General features: G+C 40.8%; 1 protein-coding gene across 1 annotated transcript in view; it reads right to left on the bottom strand.

Annotated features, from left to right (window-relative positions):
- Positions 1–20,654, bottom strand: part of KALRN (kalirin RhoGEF kinase) — a 432,237-nt gene that overhangs the window by 275,909 nt on the left and 135,674 nt on the right. The window lies entirely within an intron of this gene.

Here is a 20,654-nt window from a genome sequence, read left to right as displayed (position 1 = left end):
AATAAAAGCACATCAGGATAATTAATATTGTGGGCAGCCACAGTGAGACTTGGCTTTTATTGCTGGTGTTCGGTGCTTCAGAGCAAAGCAAGGAATGATTAACATGAAAGATGAGAGATAGTACAATATAAAAGCTATAAGAAAGGCCATATTAAATTGACTATGATGTAATTTACGTGAAATTCAAGCGTCTAGATTACAGTTTAATCTCTAACTTTCCAAACACATGTAATTCAAATATTCACTAAAAACACATACTTTCACACAATTAGAAACAGAATCAAATACATCTGTATAGAAGCTCTTCATGTGTACATACAATGGATTCTGCTTTGAACATATTGAAGCCACCCAAAGTCAATAAGCAGGGTCCTGTGCCTTAGCATTACTTTTAAATTTGGGTGTCTTCTTTTCTAAAGGCCACTTTAAAAAGTTTCACTTCCAGAAAAGTGTCACGCCCAGAAAAATGCCTGGCAATTAGTCCCTGACAGGACTGCCCTCCTGACCCAGCACGTGCCCTGTTACCACTGGGGCCCTTTTCCCTCACGACTCATCTTCCAAATGCTGCAGGCCCTTTTCCAATCTGCAGTCAGACTTTGCTCCCAGCCCCTGCTCCTCCCTTCTCAGAAGCCCAAGGCAGTTATCTGGCCTGTCACTGGCAATTCATGGGGCCAAACAACACCACAGCATTCCCTTGCAAACACATCTCTTCTTTTCCCTCATGAGAAGAGAGGAGAAAGAATAAAAGGACATGTTGATTCAAGTCATGTCTGAGCAGCTTTCAGAATAGCTTTTCAAGGGGACACAGTAGTAGTCATCCTCAGAAAAAGAGGTATGGGTATGTAGAAATTGTGAGATTGTTTAGGCTCCACAGAAATATTCCCAGTGCACAAACACACAGGAGGATTTTCACTGCACTCTACCTCTTTGACTTCTGAAAACACTCTGCTAACAAGATCCATCTCCTACATATTCAATGGAAAACAACTCTATAAAGCTTTTAACTAGGTTTCTGGGCTGGAACAAGGACAGGAATACTCTTCAGAGGAGGTACTCTAGACAAATATATGTTGAGAGTTTGCTAACTTGAACAGTCTCAACACAGTGCCAGACAGGAGCACTCAGAGACAATAGCTCTTTACTATTATTATTATTATTATTATTATTATCATTATTTATTGGTACATCCAGAGCACACTGCATACAACAGTCAGTGCAAAGAAAAACTAGGGAGACCAGGCACTTCCAAACACTGTCGGGAATACAGATCTTTTATTCTCCTTTTACCTACTGCTGAAAGGTCAGACATCTGATCCTTTCAAAACTAATGCCAAAAAAAGGCTGTAAAAGAAGCTTTCTTGGAGGTGCTACTGCCTCTTGCCTTTTGGAGCAAGGGTTGAGACAAGGAAGCAAATCAGAAATCAATGAACAGAAAGGGGGTTGTGTTTTGTGTTTTGTGTTATTTTTCTTGCAAAGCTTTAGAGGATCTTCAGGAACTTCTGCCAAATCAGTGATCCCTGTTATCCTGAACAGACTTTTCCAAGGATTTCTTCAAACACTTGGCAAAGAGATGCAGGAGCCATAGAGACACATGGGGAGCCCAACAGAGGACAAGTAGCAGCTAAGTGCAATCTCTGTTTTCTGATGTAAGTAAATAAATACACCACCACCACCCACTGCAACCACACCAAGGCATAGACAGTATTAGCTTAATTCCAGCTCCCCTCCCCACTGCCAACCTGCCAATTTACCTAATTTGATGTAAAACAATAAGTTAATACTTATTGATGACAGCATAAAACCTGTTTCAGTAAGCAGAACAGGAATGTCCTAGAAGACTGAAATCCTCCGTTGATGAATCTGAACTAAAGTCTTAGACACAAACAGATCCAAAATCAAACCTGCCTCTAGCTGCAGAGCAAAGGCAGTGTCATACACTGACACTCTTGATTATACATCACCATGACTAGGAGTTCAGCCTGCACTGAAACAGATATTCCAGGTAGGGAACCAAGAAATGTAAATACAGGCTGGAGTCCATCTGCTGAAGGTTTGCAGCCTCTCCAGGCCTGCAAGGTGCAGAAAAGCAAAATTTCCAACCAAATTTCCAACCAAATTTCCAACAAGCTTAGTACATTTTCAAGTATGAAACTGTTAGCAAAGAGGAGTGGAAAGGGTGGAAAGGAAGAAGAATAATCATCAAATTCTTATGTTCAAAACACATCAATATGTAACCCCTGTTACACCAATAATACAAAACTCCAAACAATGCTCTTTATTATAAAGACAATTTCCCTACTTCATTCATCACATAGGCATGCAAACTCCTGTATGAAATACGAAATACAAAAGTGCAAAAGTGGGTACTTCTTTTTATACTTCAGTGCAGGAAACATACAAATGGATGGCATTCATCATTTTGAGAAAATTTAATTCTATTTCGAGAGTGTTGGCCACATTCTTGCAGAAGTAATTCTGCTTGCAATTTTTTTGTTTAATGTGATGAATGGTACTAACCTGTAACAAGATCTGTGGGTCTTTAGGCTCATCCACACAATTTCATTCCCCCAGCACAGTGATAACTCCACGTTCTTCTGACTTTTTGCAGAAAATTAGCACTTGATTTCTAAACCTGCTTGTCCAAAGTTATTATTTAATGTATTTCAATTGTTGCAAGACAGAAAGCTGCTGCACATCATTTCTACTTTCAGTTGCAGAGCTTGCTGCAGAGAGGGTCCCTTCAAGAGAGCACTTACCCTGCACAAACAGGTGGCCAGATATTAATCAGGTACTGATAGCTCAGAGAAAGAAGTGTGAGATAAGAAAACTGTTTAGAGTGTAACCTCTTCAGGGCAGGGACCATCAGTCATGCCGTTTTTGTTTAAGGAGCTTGTCTTGCTTGAAGTCTGCAGCTACCTATATTCATACTACAGTCTTCAGCTGCCTGGAATTAATTCCAATAAATTATTTTTCAGGAAACCATAAATGTAAGCCCAGGGAATTAAAAATAATGAGTAATAACGGCCTGCAAAACCAAAGCTGAAAATGGATGTGAAAACACAAAAGGCTAACATAATTGTGGGGACACCTCACAGGCAATTGATTAAAAAAAAAATTAAAAAAAAAATCAAGTTGCAATATCCAAATATTTCCAGCTATTGACGCCATCCTAAAAAAGTTGGCCTCGCCATAATGAAGCTCTGATAAACTCTGGTGAGGCAATCTGGGACAATCTGTCATCTCTGACAGTCAGTCATTTTTCTTCAGTTACCTCAGCCTGGGTTGAGGAAATGACGCGAGGCTCCTTTTGAATAGTCTGGCCGTGCTTATTAAATTTATTGCTTAAAAGCAACAACTCCAACCCTTCCCAATTTAGCAATTGATCGGGAAAAGCATCAGTAACAATCAAGCTTCCTCCACATTTTCCAAGCAAGACATGCCTTATTCCTGGCTCCCAAGATGATACATCAATACTCATATCTATTACGCACAAGTAACCACTTTAGTAAGGCAATTAATGTTGATTGTGGTGCTTAATTTTTTTCCGGTATTGATATTTGACCAGAAACTGGAAAAAACACTCAAATCAAGGTATTTGGACAATCCATCAGCCTCTTGGCTGTGCTCATCTGGACTAGATTTGCAATGGTGAGCAGAAATTATTTGATAGTTGATAAGTCATTTCGGTTGCTCCACTGCTTTTAAGCAAAGACAAAGAGCAGCTTCTAAGTCTAAAAAAAATACCCTAGAATATTTGTGAAAATAATACTTAGGATAAGTATTCTGGATAAAAAAAAAAAAGGGGGGGCATAAAATTGGAACTCAGAAGCAGATGTGATAATTTTGTAAAAATAAATGCCTCTATTTTGGTTTCTAGGGTACTTTCATAAGGTTATTTTCTCAAATTTCCTCTTTAATGCAGGCACACTCTAAATTGTATTTTCTTTGGCAAGAGCTGGCTTGCTAGGTACCAAATGAATTTAAGGACTTCATGCTTTCTGATTAATCTTTCAGATACCTATTGATTATGTGTATTTTTCACCCTTATGGTTTGGCCAAAGCTTCTAGCATTTGGAATCTTCAGCACTTGATTAGCTGAAATAACATAACATTTCCATTCCCATTTTGCAGTCACGAGCTAATGATGAAGCAGCACATTTGGCATTCCTGTTGGACCACTAAAAGCCCAGATCTGACATGTCCAGCATCTCATTTAAATATGATTTGTTAACGGGGAGAGCAGGCCTCTTTTAAGGAGGGTCAGCATAACCTTGTCAGGAGACACTGTCAGAATAACAAGTAGCTCTTCAGGCATCGATACATAGGAGCAAAATCTGCAAGAAATTATTTTCGAGATCACCACTTCTTTGATAAATGTGGCTGTAATCAGCCAATTGGTTCAAAGCTGAGGGTGGAAAAGGGGGAGGGAGAAGAGAAAAGCAGGTATGTAAAAGCTTCCAAGCACAAACTGTTATCCCAAAGGCCTCATTTCATAGGAGACCTTACTAACTCTGCTGCCTAGCTTCCATATCAAAATGCACCAAGGATCACTTCAGTGATTTATGTGTTAATATTTTTGATTAATTGCATTTTTTTATTCATTTCTTGTGTGGTTTATTTACTCAGCTTGGAAGTAAAACTAGACAGAGAGCTTTATAAAAAGCATCACTTACTGACTTTCATACTTTGATTTCACATCACCACGTTGAGCCTGAAGTTCACCTTCTCAATAGAAACAGTCAGTACCTGTATTCATAATTTACTTTCCAGTACACTTAAAGGACCAGATAAAGTACTTTTTAGTAGACCTGTTTGCCAAGCACTCCTGAACCACCATAATTTATTAAAATATTTTGTTCTATTTAATACTTCTCAGCAAATTGTACCTTGCCTGTTATCCCAGTGAAGAAATGTGTTTCTGTGCTGTCAGTCTGAGCTGTCACCCACATCCCCCAGCAACAGCAGCTGCTCAGTGGGATGAGGCAGACTGTCTTTTCAAAGATCCTGGGACACTCAGAACTCCTAATGCTCACCTCTCCCTTCTGTGCTGCTCTATCAGACACCAGGGGAGGAACTCAGTGAGGCACAACCCAAGAGCACCATTACTCTGGAATAACAACTCACAGCAAGCTCCCACCAGAGAACTTCAGCCACCTAAAAGACTGTAGGTGGACAATCTTCATCCTAGATTTTCCTTCTCGCATTTTTGAACTTGGTTTCACAATGCTCTTTTGGAATTAGAGAATAAACAGTCACCCAGGCTCCACTTCCAATTAATTCTTTCTTCCTTACTGTGACCTAAATTTGTTTATTCTCTTTCAGCATAGAAAAGGAATCACTCATTCTCACTTTTCTTAGAGAGAAAGAAAGAAATCAAAGCCAGTTTCACAGTGGCTGGAGCTGGACATAAAGCAGTGATCTAGAGAAATTTCAGTGACATGTTGTAAAAAGACTTGGAGCCAGTGAGGTCCAGGCAGAGACATACCTCCTATCTCTGGTTTACAGCCACTGCTCTTCGGGGACATGAGGTGTGTCTGTGAATGGCACAAGAATGCAGATGTGTGGGCTGCACAACATCCACATTCGACCCCTGCCTCTGGCCCCAAGTCAACAGGAAGGGAACAGAAAGGCAGAAAAACCCATCTACTGCAGCAGAAGCTAACTGGTGCCAGATGGGTTCTTCTGCTGTTCTCAAGCAAGCAACTCACTTTGGTATTCAGTTTTTACATCTAAGAAAAATGGCTCTGAACTCAAAGCAATTCTGCTGTAAAATGATGTAAGCTAGGAAGAACTGACACCAGCTAGGTGTATGAAAACCTTTTTCCAATATGTAACCATGATCCCAGGAGTGCTGGGAGTCATTCTGAGAGGTGCAGGTCCCACTGGTATCTCTGTCAGGGTTCAGCAGGGTTGTGTTGAGCTCTCTTCTACCCAGGTAAAAATCCTGATCTGCATCGTTACAGCCCAGCCCAGAACTGGGACCCAAAGCTCTGCAGGCATTCGGTCTCCTATTTAATTGAGCAAATAAACACTATTTGAGAAGCTTCCTGTCTTCATTCAAACAGCAAAGATATAAAACACAGCTGTGTCCAAAAAATGCATGATCGCAGCTGTTAAAGCCAAATCTGGAGGACAAATGCTATAATTTTTCACATTCCTCTTAAGTTTCTGCTGGTAAATGATGCCTTCATCTAAACCCATTTACCCTCTTCCCCTTTTGTTGCTGCACGTCTACTATATTTGGATCAATATCTGGCAGGTCTTCCTTGAAACAGCTGCTGAGATAAATATGAAATTAATCAGGGCTTTGTTTTTGTAGAAGCAGGGCTACATTTAAAGATTTGTTACTACAACAAAGAAATATTTGAACAGTAAGTACCATTCAACTCTCTCTTGAGCATTTAAAGTCTTGTATGTGAGATGATTTAGCAGAAACAAAACAAAAAATGCTTTACCAAATGAAAATTATATGTTCTTGACATTTGCTGGAAGAAATAAATATTAGGGTTGTGTTGAAATATAAACACACCATTCTTGAAAAGGTTTGGATGAGCAGAGGCTATTGGAAGTAAGTTTGAAGATTCGAATACATTGGATTGCAGAGGAGAGAGAAATATATATGGCAGTGCTTAGCGCAGCCAAACTACTAAGGTTCAGAAAATAAATGGAACTTTCTGCCTGTACAGTGAGTTTTTTTCACAGTTCAAGCAAGGAGACCATGAAGGTCATTTCACATGCCATCACTGTGAAGTTTAGTCTGTGGTCAGCACTGCCAGATTTTCACATGAGGAAAGGGATACTTCATCTGGGCAACGAGTGCTTAGACACGGCATCCTAATTCATCAGTTCACAGCATCAGTGATTTAACAAGTGAATGGAGCAGAGTGAACAGCTCCAGGAATTCCAGTCAGCACCATAAAACACAGTCACCCCAGAATGGAAAGCCTCCAGATTGCAAACACATACATTTCCTTGAAATACGTAGTGGGAGGCAGAGAAAGCCACAGGGGAAAGAAAGGGCGCCTTTACAGCATAAAGAAGCCTGCAAACACGTTCAGCTCATGCAAAGAATGATTAATGGAGGTCTAGACAGTCAACAGCAGCACCTGGTAAAATCCAATAATGTCCACAGGCAGGCACCACGCCAAACTCCTTCCTGATGCAGGCAGGTATAACCACTCTGGGACTTGCACATTTGATCCAGGGCTCGACTGAGCTCACAGATAATGAGAAGGAAAAAAAAAAAAACCTTCAAAGAGGGTAAAATCACTTTTTCTACATGGTACTGACATCTCTGGCAGTAAGCACTCATCAGTTCCCATACCCTGCTCCTGGCAGTGCAGGAGAGCAATGCACACCCATTTACAGAAGAGCTGTAATTAAAATAAGGAACTAGGGAAAGAAGATGAGATGCTACACATCAATTCAAAGTAAGATATTTCATGATGAGTGCAGGTTCTCATGAAAGTATTACTGAATTTAAAACTGAAAAAAGGTTTTTGTAACAGCAAAATATCCTGGTTTACCTTTTCAGATGTTTTTTTTCATTTTGTTCCCCTTTTTTTCGATCAGTCAACTCAAAACAAAAGACAACAAAAACTTTGAATTTTATCAAAATATTTTGACTGACATAACATTTTAGGAGTATGTTTGTGGGAAATTTCTAAATCTTTAGGATTTTTACCTCACTTAAAAATTTGCACTTCAAAATAGCAGATTCTTCCACAACTATTTTAGCTTCTGCCATTTGCAGTGCAGAGTTCAGCATGAGATTCACTTTGCAGTTTATGTTTTCTGAGCAAAAAAGGTATAACTATTCCTCAAGACTTAGAGGATTTTGGCCAGAATCTACAGACAGAATACTGGATTCTAGTGCATCTTTTATGAGGCAGGGTGGAGTGCTCCATCCCAGAAACACTCCTTGGTCCATGAGTCTGTTTTGATACTACACGAGAATTTCAGTTCTCCTAAGAACTGCACAATTTAAAAGCTGATGCCTCTTTTTTTCCCTGGGCTGGATAATAAGGTCTGACCATGACTAATAAAATGAGTGGTACTCTTTTTTTTTCCCTTTTTGAGCTCCACCCATACACAAACAAAGCAGGTCTTTGTAGGCACAATGATTTACCTAAAATAGTTCACTTATCAGATAGATGCTTCCTGCCATGCCAGGCTGGGTGAAGACTGCCTGGGTTATTGCATCCAGAAGGACTTTCTCTGAAGCTACAAAATCAATCTGTGTTCTAAGATTCACTTGTAAAATCAATTTTTGTGTATTCATTCATACAGCAGACTTTACTCATTCTTGCAAAAAACGATCATGATGGCACTGAAAGTGGAAAAAGTCCTTTTTAGGGAGTCTTCAGGAGACAGGAAACCGATGTGCTATTCCCAACCTACCTCCTAAACCTTTAGCTCATGCCCAATTTATTCTGAATCTATCTCCTAGAAAGGCCAGGCTCTCTCCCTGTGCCTAGCAAGAGGGGCTGGGCCATGCCACTGGATGTGAGGTACCACCCCTTTCTATGTGTGGAGACATAAATGTGGGAGAGATCAAAATCACTGGGGCTGACTGAGCACTAACAGGTTGATAACTCCATTTGGAAGGCAGTAGATGACCCAAAAGACACTGGTGACACCCAGACTGAGAAAGCTGATTTTAAAAAGCTTCTGGAAAGCAAAAATTAATCAAACAGTCAAAATCCTGGCAGTAAATGTGCAAATCCCAGCTGAGTCAGTCTCTGAGCTAACGTTCTCTGAATGTCTTCCCAAGATCACTGGAGGTATTTGTCCAGCCTCAGATGCTCTCACCTTCTCAGGAGACTGAGCTCCTCAGGCGTGGTCTCCTCAGGTTTACCATCCATCATGCTCTGTCACTGTCCCACACTGATGGGAGCTCACACATTGCTGTCCTGGCCTTGCAGTTTTTATGTTTCTTCTCTTACAACCCTGCACTTCCATCACGATTGCAAATAACTTCAGTTCTCTATCAGTACCTCTATCTGGAAAAACCTATCAGTCACCTCTAACTGGAAACACCAGAGGAATTCTTTTATCAGCTAAAGCAGGTTCAGATAAATGCTCTGAAAAGTAATTGCCCAGTTTCAACTGCCTGCTCCCTTTTCCTTATTAGCTATATTGCTTCTCTATCAAAAGCACAATAAAACTTCGCTGGCAAATCCATCTCCAAGTGCCACATGTGAATGATCATCAACCCATTCATCTCAGGAACTACATACCCCAGGTAGTGCTTTTCCTGCTGACAGACCTGAACATTATATTGACAAATTAACATATGCCAGGATAGTAATGATAGGAATCTGCTAGTCAGAGAACTTACAATCTATTGTACATGTCAGCCAACCCACAGTAATGAAAATCAAAGAGAGCAGATTCTTGAAATACTGCACCTGAGGATATTGGCCTGATACTGAGCCACTCATTTGACCTGGAAGAGGCACATCAAATAGACATCAGGCCACAGTTACTCCACCAGACTAATGAGTTTCCTACCTGTGAGTTAAGCTAATGCCTGTATAACATCCAGTGCAGAAATGGGCCCAATGCAGTGGGTTTCTGTAGCAAGCTGAACAACCACAGTTACCCCTTCCCCTCTCCACCAGAAAACAACTGATGAGAATCAACAGAATCCATCTCACGTTGTTCTGCAAACCCCTAGCCTCACACTGGACACATCCCCCAGTTCAGGAAAAGCCTATGACATGTGAGTCCCTGATACTGAGACAGCAGAAATATCTGTAGCTATTTCCCTTGCAATTATAACTTCACAAGTTATGCATTTTTTACACCTGGATGGAGCACTTCCATAGTCCAAGGGATGAGACTGGGTCAGGTGAACCTCACTGAATTATTCACCCCGTTCTTGTGCATGATACCACACTTTTCTTTGTTGAAGCCACTGTATTCTTCCATTGAATAGATTATATTTACCACATGTTTAGACACAGGGAAAATCCATAATTGCAGAAAAAATGCAAATAGTCATGGCCGCCTCATAGTTAAGTCAAAAAAGCTTAAGAGAGATCAGTTAATAATCTAACCATGTACTTTTTTATCCACACTGGGATATAGTCTCTTTTACACGTGTGCTGATTTTATACAGGAATAGTTTATTGCTCTATACATATGCTTATCTAATTGCACTGAATACACATGCTTTATTAAACTCATAAATGAGCCCATTTATGGGTCTATGTGAAAGTAGACTCCTTCATATTTTATTTATAAGTGTGACAATAGAACAGCATTGACATAGAACATCCATTCAACTCAGAGGATTTAGGGTTGTCCCACAGACTCTTCTTTTTTTTTTCCAGAATCAAAGCTTTGGGGTTTTTTAATTAGATTTCTAGCCCATCTGCTTGCAAAGATAGCCTTGACAATATAAACTAAGGCACATTTGTCCTGCTGAGTCTGCAGCCAGTGGAAGAAACAATGAGACTAGAACATGAACTTGCACTCTCCATCTTATTGGGGTGCTAACTGAAAACCCAGTTCTGGCAGCCTAAATACCAGAATTCTTAACTATTTCACCACTGCTAATTCTGCCACTAAACCTGCAGATACTACATTTGTCAAAGCCATGAATTATTCATAAAAACTCTTGCCCATTTTGATGACCATGCTGCACAATTCAGGCTGTCAATTAGGACTGGGCAAGTGCTTGGCCAAATAAACAATAAAAAATTCCTGCAATTATAATCAAGGATTTTGCTCTTTTTGTATTGTGTGGAGTAAAAGCAGTGATCACAGCATACTCAAACTAGTACTCAAGGCCTATAGTGGAAAAGACTGCAAAAGCACAATTACTGGGGATTTGATGTAGAACCCACAGGAGCATTAATGCATAATTTTAAGAGCTTTTCTAGCACAAAACTAAGGAAAACAATTTTAAACCTCTGTTGCTATAACCAGCTTGACAAACAGCAGAGAAAACAGCTCAAATACACTCAGACTTTTTTCTACCACTTGAAAACAAAAAGAATACTGCGCTGGTCTCTTATGAGGGTGATGCTATACAAACTGCTAAGATCATCCAAAAAACTAATGACTCAAAAAAACCCCCACCAATCTTGATTCCAAATGTAAACAACTGTCTCAATCTTCTTTGATATAAACTCTTCTACAATAATCGTCAGTGTGTGCTTACGTCCCTTAAGCAGGCTCAGGTTGTTGGTATCTGAAAGGGGAGGTAAGACTGAGTCTGGGTTTACGACAGTGGCTGCTGCCTGAATTATCACATTGTGGGGATGTTGCATGGATGGGGATTTTAAGGACAGCAATGTTCAATGACCATGTTTCTTTAGTCCTGTGGCCCATCTGATAAAAATATCTTCCATCTGGTTCCCGTTTGTATGGTTGTGCCTCACAATAGAAAGAGCTTGATTAAGCAATTAAGATGGTGCATGAAGCACATGTTTACACTTGCTGGATATGGATGGACACATGATCACACTTGACTGCTTTTCTGGAGGAAGATCACAGTACTCAAACAAGAATCAGTAAAAGGACATGGTAAGTAGAAGCCTGCAGGCCAGGCAGGCCTTTTACTGCTTTGGTTGACCTCTTGCATCAGTTTCCAATCTATTGTAGTAAATTAATGTGCTAGCCTGAAAAAGTATTGATATCCTCCTTTCATTTGTGACTAAGAGAAGACATGGTGAATGTGTGTTTCCACCTTGATGATTTCCTTCTTATGCCCCTGGGAACTTATACAGCTAATAAATATCTCTATTCTGTCTGAGGATGTACAAAACTTACAGAAAAGTCTGAGAGCTTGGTAATGTCTGCCTAGAAAAATCCTCTCTAGTCTGCTGTCTTGAGGTTCATTTGTTGTCTGATTCTGTTTGCAGACCAGATATACATTTCAAGTTCATTCAGATTCTGTTGAAGTCAGCTGTAGCCTGGAAGAACCAACAGGGGAATCCTGTAATTTTCACAGGAGGCACCCATCAAAGGTAGGAAGAAATAATGGTTTGATAAATCAATTGACACTAAATCATAAAATTACCTAATAGATTAATTTACTTCCAACTACCTCAAAATCCACCCCAAAAAATCCTCTTACCTCATCTGGTGATAATGACTTCTTTGATCTTCTCTCTGCTCTATCTACCTAAAATAGTTTATCATTAGCTTCTAGGACATGACCAATATTTGAATGTATGTGATGCAGAACAGAAAGGGTCTCAGCATTGGAAGGATTTTAGCTCTGCAAGAACAAACCTACATCATAAGAATGCTGACATAATCTGTTGTATCGTCTTAAAATGTAACATCTTATGAAGGACTTTTAAAGAGATTTTCCGTGAGTAACCAGGCGTTAAAAAACCAAGGTCAAATATTATGCTTTAGAGTGTTTCACTCAAAATCAAAACTGGACTTTGACAAAGAACAAAAAACACCTCACACCCCAGAAGATCTATGACAATTTCCTCTGAAAAGAAACTTATTTTTTGGCCAAGAGAATAAGAAATACAAAAAGGAAAGCAATGACACAAAAAGCTACGTGCCAAAAAAATGTTCACAGGTATAGGAATTAGACTTTTAACAGAATCCCTAATTACACATTTGACTTCTGGCATCTTTTCAAGGCAGCAGGAACACAGTTAAAGTTCTTTGTGCATTTGCATCCTCCCACAAAAAAAAAAAAAAAAAAAAAAAAAAAAAAAAAAAAAAAGGAAAATATGCTTTCATTGTAAAAACATTTATAAGTCAGTTGCCTCTAAAAAGGCAATGTGAGCACAGTATTGACAAAATGGACTTCAGCTTCTGGAAATACTGACTTGTCACCGATTTCAAAAGCTCAGAAATAGAAATCAAGACAGATTTGCATTGGTATTGTATCCAATACATTCATTTGATTTATATTGCTCAAAGTTCCGCATGTTATTCAAACAATTTCTGCTTTAATTTTCCACGTGTCCCTGGGAATGTAAAAAATTTATATGAGGACAGCTAGCATCTTATTTCCTAAGATGAACATTTCTAAATCTAGTGTCCAAGTTAGAGCAGGAGGACTCTCAAATGGCCTCTTTCTCAAATGTATTGAATGGATTTTACCTAACAAAAATTTACGCCTTCTCCATGTAATTAGCAGTGCCCAACGAGTCATCAGGTAAGTGCTGCTGATGCTAATGCACACAGATAAAATTTAACAGTCCCTAAAACTACTGTGGGGAAGTGTCCCACAGAATTCATTCCCAAATGAAAATCCCAGGAAATCTTTTTAGCTGACCCTATTTCCACGTCACCTACAGTTTATGATCCGACACTGCAAAATCATTAGGGTGGCTGTTCTGGAAAGTAAAGAGAAACTGAGATTTCCAGTAATCCTGGTAAGTGAGGAATGATATAACAGTTGAGGATTGCCTTGTGAAGAGAGAAGAATAAAACCCTAAAAAACCTGCACATAGTTTTTGTGTATTTGATTCCTAGTGTAACAGTTCATTAAAAAGCAGAGCTCCCAGACATTCTTCCTATGGGTAAGATTTTTCACTACTTTCCTATGTACCTGATTTTTAATTAGATTTTGGAATGGAATTGCAGCTCCTACCCACAAATCTCCAGTGGGGAGCAAAATCTCTAACTAATCTGTGATCCCAGAAATGTTTGCTTCTCCAGATGCAGTTTCTGAACTAAATTACAAATGTTGTAGAAATAGATGAATGGAGAAACAAGGGGACATAACTGCAAAATTGGATGTGATTAATCAGTGTTGTAAGAGTTTAGTTCTGTCTTTAGAACAAAAGAAAAAAGGAGATCTTAAAGAAAAAGAACATATTGCCCACTTGAATAATTCTTAGACTAACAGTTTATTAACAAGGAAGCTTTTCCAGCTTCCTATGTGCAAGATCACCCATTAGTTAATCAGACACCTTTGGGATTACTGTTCTCCCCTAAATTCTTCTTCCACTCCCTAAACTGCTGCATGGTAAAATGGTTCCTTTCCTAATGAGACAGGTTTTCCAAGTGCATTTTGTAAGGTCAGGCAGTGACACAGTACACGGCCAATTTCTCACAGAGTCCTCCCAATTCAGGGTTGGGACAGGCAGAGACTCTGCTTCCCAGAAATTAGAGGTCTGTTAAAGGGATGTGTACTTCTGCCTCATACAGCACATCTATAATAAAACCACTTAGAGTTTTCCATCTTCAAGATGTAAAATATCAGTTAATACAGTTTAATATCAGTTTAATATGGATTACCAAGCAGAAATAGCTTTTAATTAGTAACTCTTTCAAGCTAAACTTCAAAACGTAGTATTTATTCAATCCTCAATGACAATCCCCAAAGCACAACCACCTGGCTTGGCAGTCCCTCAAATAAACAAACAAACTATAAAAACTTAACTTATCCTTCCAGTGAAAGTTTTCTAATAATGCAGAATTAATATTAGAGACTGTCAATTCTTGTATTCCCATGTGCAACAGGGGAAAGGGACAGGAAAGGCATATAAAAGCAGCCTGATCTGGCTGGAGATGAACTGCTGCTATGATTTTTGGAGAGAGATGCAATTATTCTACGAATCCTGTGCTCCATTACAATTTCTATTCAATAATTTTAACCAAAAGGACCATTCAGCAAAGATGTCCCTTGTAAATACAGCAGGTTCCTGCTTTCTCTTGCTTGCAGAGTAGTGTGGGCATGTTTAAGAGGTGGAAGATTTCCCAAAAAACAGTTGCAGGACAAGGGTTTTGGTGCTTTGCCTTCTTGGTGAAGTACCACAAAGGATCTTTCTAAAATATTACATCACTGGAAAATTCTCTAGAGACTAAGGTTTCTCTTTAAAGTTAGACATAACATAAAGCCCTGTGTATACAGTCAGGCAAACCAATCCTCCCCTGTCAATAGCAGAAAAACACACTGTGGCACACGTTGCTGACCAGACAATGTTTGCCAAGCCAAAAGCATGTCTGAATTACACTTTGCTGCCTTTTCCTGGGGGGAAAGGAGAGAGCCTAGAATTATTTTTCTTATTTATGATTTTACTTTGCATTAAAGTATTTCTTTTTCTCTTTCTTTTTTCTCTTAATCTAAGTAGCCCAACAGCCTCACACCACAGAGTTACAATTATGTTTTGCTGCATGCAGTGCTGCAGGATCCACAGGAACTCTGAAGCAGCGCCAGGATCCACAAGGAAGGCATAAAACACCACAGGCTTGGTTAGGAACACCTTGTGGAAAATGAGAAGAGGCCATTGATGAGATTTACAACTGTCTACCCAACTTGGATACCAATTCCCCTTGCAAACAGCAGGGAACTGAGCACCTCAACCTCTGAGACAAATTTTGCCAGTCCCAACCCATACTTTCCACGCTATAAGAACATCAGCCTGCTCAATCTCACATGTTACTATGAATTGGTCATTGTTCTATTTTCATATGATTACATTTTTTTAATACCATAAACTAGCATGTGCTTTTATGAGCATGGGAACTGCCAAACTCTTGGTAGTGGTTTGCACATTGATTCCCCAATGGTTAATAACAAATGTATCTCTTACATGATCTAGGGATACCTGGACACCTCCAGTCTCTGAGAAGGGCTGAGTTCATACCACCTTCACCTCTCTGTGGACACTCATTAGGTCTCTTTCCTTGATGCAGCTGTCTATTCTCATTAAATTTGTAGAAATTTAATATTCTTGAGCATTTTCTCTGACAGATTTGGTTTAACGGTGACTGACGGACAGCATGATGACATCAACTTTTTATTATTCCTTTGGAGATATGGCTACAATTATATTTCTGAAAACATATCCTCAGTCCTACCCAAGCTGTGCACTGGGGAACACAAACTTTGGAGCAGCATGCCCAACACCTCCCTGCATCCAGTGAGGATAAGGATCAGCCTGTCTGGGCTGAGACAACTCCACTTCTGTATCTCCCATTACTTCTTCATGTTGGCACACAGTAAAGGTCTCATCCGTTCTCCTTGGGAGTTTAGAAGAGCTTTCCATCCACACTGAGATACCCTGGACAATCTGCCCATTACAAAACAGACTGCAAAGCACAGCAGTTGTTTCTCTGCTCCGACATCCATGAAGAGATGGCATAAGCTACTTCCAAATTGTAATAATTTCTAATAGTCAAAAGGATATAGCACATACTGGAGTTACTGATGAGGAACACAAGCATCCATAGTGGAATGAGAAAAAAACCTATTTTACAGTCTCTGCAAAAACTGTAGGAAAGAGATCAGCTAAAAGAGAATTTGGGATTGGCTGAAGTGCTCATATTCCACTGATGGCTGCTGACAGCTTCAGGAGGGAACTGTGCACAGCCTGTGCCAGCTCTGCTGCCAGCGAGACGCTCCCACAAAACCTCTCTGTCTGCTAATTTTAGCTTTTCTGAATTACTGCTCACATTAGCACACGCCTGCCTTCTCTAAGGAATTCTCCCAGTCACTGCTGCCTGGACCTCTTGGAGCATTGTGGAGCCACAGGTCTGATGGTTAAAAGGCCCGTGAGGAACATGCAAGGGCTTTACACCAGCACTAGCCTGGCCAAGGCCAGGGACGGCAGCATGGGGAGGTGTGCTGCAGATACTCACAGAACACCTCTCAGAGAGCCACTGAGGAAGAGGATGGAGAAAATGATGCTCTGCATAAAATTTACAGCAGGCTGTGGTGCCCGCCAGCTCCCTCACCAGTGAATGGGAGCAGGATAGATCCTAGTTTACAAGTTTCTGCCTTTTCTCCATCACCTCAGCTCCTTCCAGGCTGCAGATGCCGGTACAACCAACATGCAAAAGCCATTTAGGAGGAGGAACAATGCTGATTTAATCCCCAGACTGTGGGCCTGGACAGAGCTCAAAAAGCACAGTACAGAGCACAGCTCTACGTGAGACAACTCAGGGCACGGGATCAGTCCCCAGACCCGGCCAGCACCACTGGGTGGCACTAGGTCATGGTGGCTCCTGCACCCCAGCAGTGGTGGCATGCAGGGTGATGGGGCTTCTTTGATCCAGACTTGGGAAATCCAAGCAGAATCCTTCCCAGCCAGAATCCTCTGTTGGAAATGCAGTGAGGTACTACACACAACATTGCTAACAGAAATACAGCAACACAGGGAGTGGCTGCACAGGAGAGGCACCCATCAGGTGTGAGAGAGCCAGAATCAGCACCCACAGCCCCTGCAGGGGAGCTGAGCAGCACCTGAGGCTCCCCTGAGAAGAGAGCTGAGGTTTTCTCAGGGCCTTGGCAAAGCCCACTGAACCTTGAGAGGACTCAGGTGATGCCTGAGTATGGAATCACCACCCATAGAGGAGGCAGCTGTCTCCAGGGCAGCCCTCCTGGCCCTGGCAGGAAGCATTGCCACAGGCAGCTCTGACTGTGCTCAGAGTTTTACCAGCCCTGCCGTGGCTCTTCTCCCAGTAAGAGAGAGAGGGGCCAGGTGTGGTGGTACGGCAGAGCTGTGGCTGGGCACTGTCAGCTATTTTCAGTATAGAGGACAGGGGAAGGTGGGGGCTGTGAGAAGGAATCCACTCACTGCCATCCTCCTGGCTGCTCTGAGCTTGCAGCCTGAATGCACTGCCTGTGGGCAGGAGAAACACTGCAGCTGGGAGGGCAGGGCCGAAGCAAAAAAGTCCAGACCAGTAAAACCAAAAGGCACTGGACCTGAACTGGGTAGAGATGCTTCCTTTGCTGCTGGGAGGAGCACAAAGTAAAAGAGTGACCTTTTATTTCATTGGACTTGTGCCCTCTACGAGCCCTATCCAGTGAGTCCATTGTAGAAGGTACAACTGAGCTCCCACTCAGCTGGAAAACAGCCCAGTGCCAGGAAAGGCAACTTCTCCTCCAGACATGTTCCCTTCTATGCCTAACTTGGTCTGCAGGGCCACCCTCTGCAATGCCAAGTCTTCAAACTATGAACCCACTGAATTTGTGTTGGAGATGTCAGATGAACCAGAGGGAACCCAACATGACTTTGAAATCTCAGTGTGAGTCTGCATGGTTGGCAGGAAAAGAAAACTGAACTCCCTCTCCTACATTGTAAAATAGAACAATTGCCTTCGAAATAATTCAGACATAATAAATGAGAGATTCGTTCATATTAACTGTTTTCAGCTGCAGATTTATAGCCTAAAATTAAGCAGATGTTGAGTGTTGAATACAATGCTTAAAAAACACAATGACAAGTTGAAATCTCAGTTTCTCTGCATGTGGCAATCAGTAACTTCAATTATTTATTGAAATACAATTAAAATATAATTAAATGGAGCAAGCTATACTTAAAAATAAAGAAATATTGTAGAACTTAGTGGGGGAAAACAGTAAGAGATTTTCAGGTCTTCCAAAACAGTAAAAAATGTTTAGATACAAGATAAACAACTTAGAAAATACTTTGCAAATCTCTTTGTAAGTACATTAAGGAATTTACTTTAAGTAAGGAATTCACTCTTGTAAGAACAACAACATTTAGTTTATTTATTTCAATCCCCAAACTCACGTTCTGAAACAAGATAATGAAATCTTCATAAGCTTGTTTCAATATTAACATTAAGTTAATCTCATTTGCTTCTACTTCACAATAGAGAGAGACTTCTGTTAGACCCATACGGATGATTACTGGTAGAAGCGAGATGCAGAGCCCAGCTCACCCTGCCTTTTACTAGTCTTTGGAGGGAAAAGGCTACAGAGCTGTGCAATTCACAGTACATCAACCACAAAGCTAGGTATCATGCTCTTTGTGCTGCTCAACACAAAACAGGTCTGAAAACGCTTGCACAGTTATGGAGCTGGACAGCAGACCTGGACTCAGCAGGTATCCAGGCTGGAACCACTCAGAGAGCGCTCTCAGCTCCATGGAGGCAGAGAAAAAGAGGACATCTGCTTTAGGTGCAGAGCTGTGCAAGATCAGACCTTATGGAAAGTTGCTATCCAGAAAAACAGCAAGAGGCAATGAAAGAAGAAGGAATTTGGAAACAGACACCAAAGCCCTCCCATTTACCTTAGGTTTGGGCTGATTTAAAAACAAACAGAGGAAATTCTGTATCTGCTTAAAACCCCCCACAGCTTTATACAAAGCAGTACTACAAAAGCTGGAGTGACTGTTGTTTGCGTGGCCCTGCAGCAAGACAGGAGTGAGGAGACCTGGGTCTCTCCTGACACACCTCCGAACAGGGTCTCCAAGATGGGGAGGATACAGAAACCTGCTTCAGCTCTTCAATCTGTTATTTTAATCACTTTCTTTTTGTCCCATTTTCCATGTACACTGAGACTAAATTGTTTACTTTAGCTCAGGCTTGCAGAGTGTATTTTAACACATCACTTTACTTTCCCTCTCTAACATAAGCATCCCCAACACCTTCGATCTTTCCTCATAATTCCTGCTCCCCACGCTCTGACAGCTCTTGTCACTCTGCACTTCTAGGAAGTCCACATTTGCTAGCAGCTTCTGATAAATGGGAAGTTTCCAAGGCTGCAGCTGTAGACACTTGCTGCAGAATTTCAACATCAATTATAGCCACTGTCCACTCACCCAGGAATAAAATGCCTCAACAGGTTATTAACACAGACGGAAGGAAATCAGAGACCCTCTTCTGAAGTGCTGATTTCCAACAAGCAGTGAACAGGTACCTTGGCCCTGAGGGGGTCAGTAAGGGGACACAGAGCACTGAGTTCAGAAGCCTTTCAGTGGGACAAGGAAAGAGCACCAACATTTCAACAGAAGTCCCCCAGTCCCTAACAGAGTGATAAAAACATCACAGACCAATACCACATATGGTAGAGGCTACATTTAAATAGGCTACAGAGTGGAAAAACATTCTTAAATTCACCAGCACTCATGTCAGTTATTTGCTTCAAATATGAACCTCTTTCTCCAAAATACCTTACAATTATTTGTTAAATTATATCTGAAGAAAATACCACATCTCCATTGGGCTCGTTAGCTTCACTACATTTTTTTACTGCTGTATTTTGAAACAAGTGTGTGGTGGAGCAATTATCTTATCGATGGCACCAGATATTCAGTTACTAAAATTAGTATGATTTCCCTGGTGTTATTTTTTAAATAGATGGTTATTTTTGTAGATCTACAATAGCTTCCAGAAATAAAGAAAAAAAAAGTCCTCAAAAGCTCCTTCTGTGCTAAGATCACATAACAGAAAGCAGAGCTCTAGGGTTTAATTCCTATCAATCAACAAAATGAGTTTCACAATACTCCCAGCCAGAGGAGCTAATATACACAGTACCACAGGTCACCAGAGAAGAGCTTAAAATAAATCCAAGAGTGGGTGAGTATTGCTATATTTTGCCATTCTCTGTATTGTTTTTCAAATTTTACAAAGCCCCAGTCATTGAACTAATTATTAGGGGCACTTCAGTTGTTTTACTGCTCCTAGACCTCTCCTCCAGCCTGGGCAGCTCTGAGGAGCTGTTCAAACACATGGGGCTGGCCCTTGGAAACACTTTGCTGCTGTTACAAGCCCAGAACAGGGAAACATTTGAGCAGCTTTTTGAACAGAGCACAAATAAAAAGTAGATGTCTTTAAAAACACAGGCCCCTGAGGCATCTCGGGTTTCCCCTCTGCAGAGAGCACAGAAGATTGCTTATCTTGGCTCCAGAACAGATTGATGTGTTCAGCCAGAAGGTTCACTCCAGCTGACAGAGAACATTTCCTTCATCGTA

This window comes from Sylvia atricapilla, chromosome 7 (genome assembly GCF_009819655.1).
Source record: "Sylvia atricapilla isolate bSylAtr1 chromosome 7, bSylAtr1.pri, whole genome shotgun sequence".
NCBI lineage: Eukaryota > Metazoa > Chordata > Aves > Passeriformes > Sylviidae > Sylvia > Sylvia atricapilla.
This window is presented reverse-complemented; position numbering and strand designations above follow the sequence as displayed.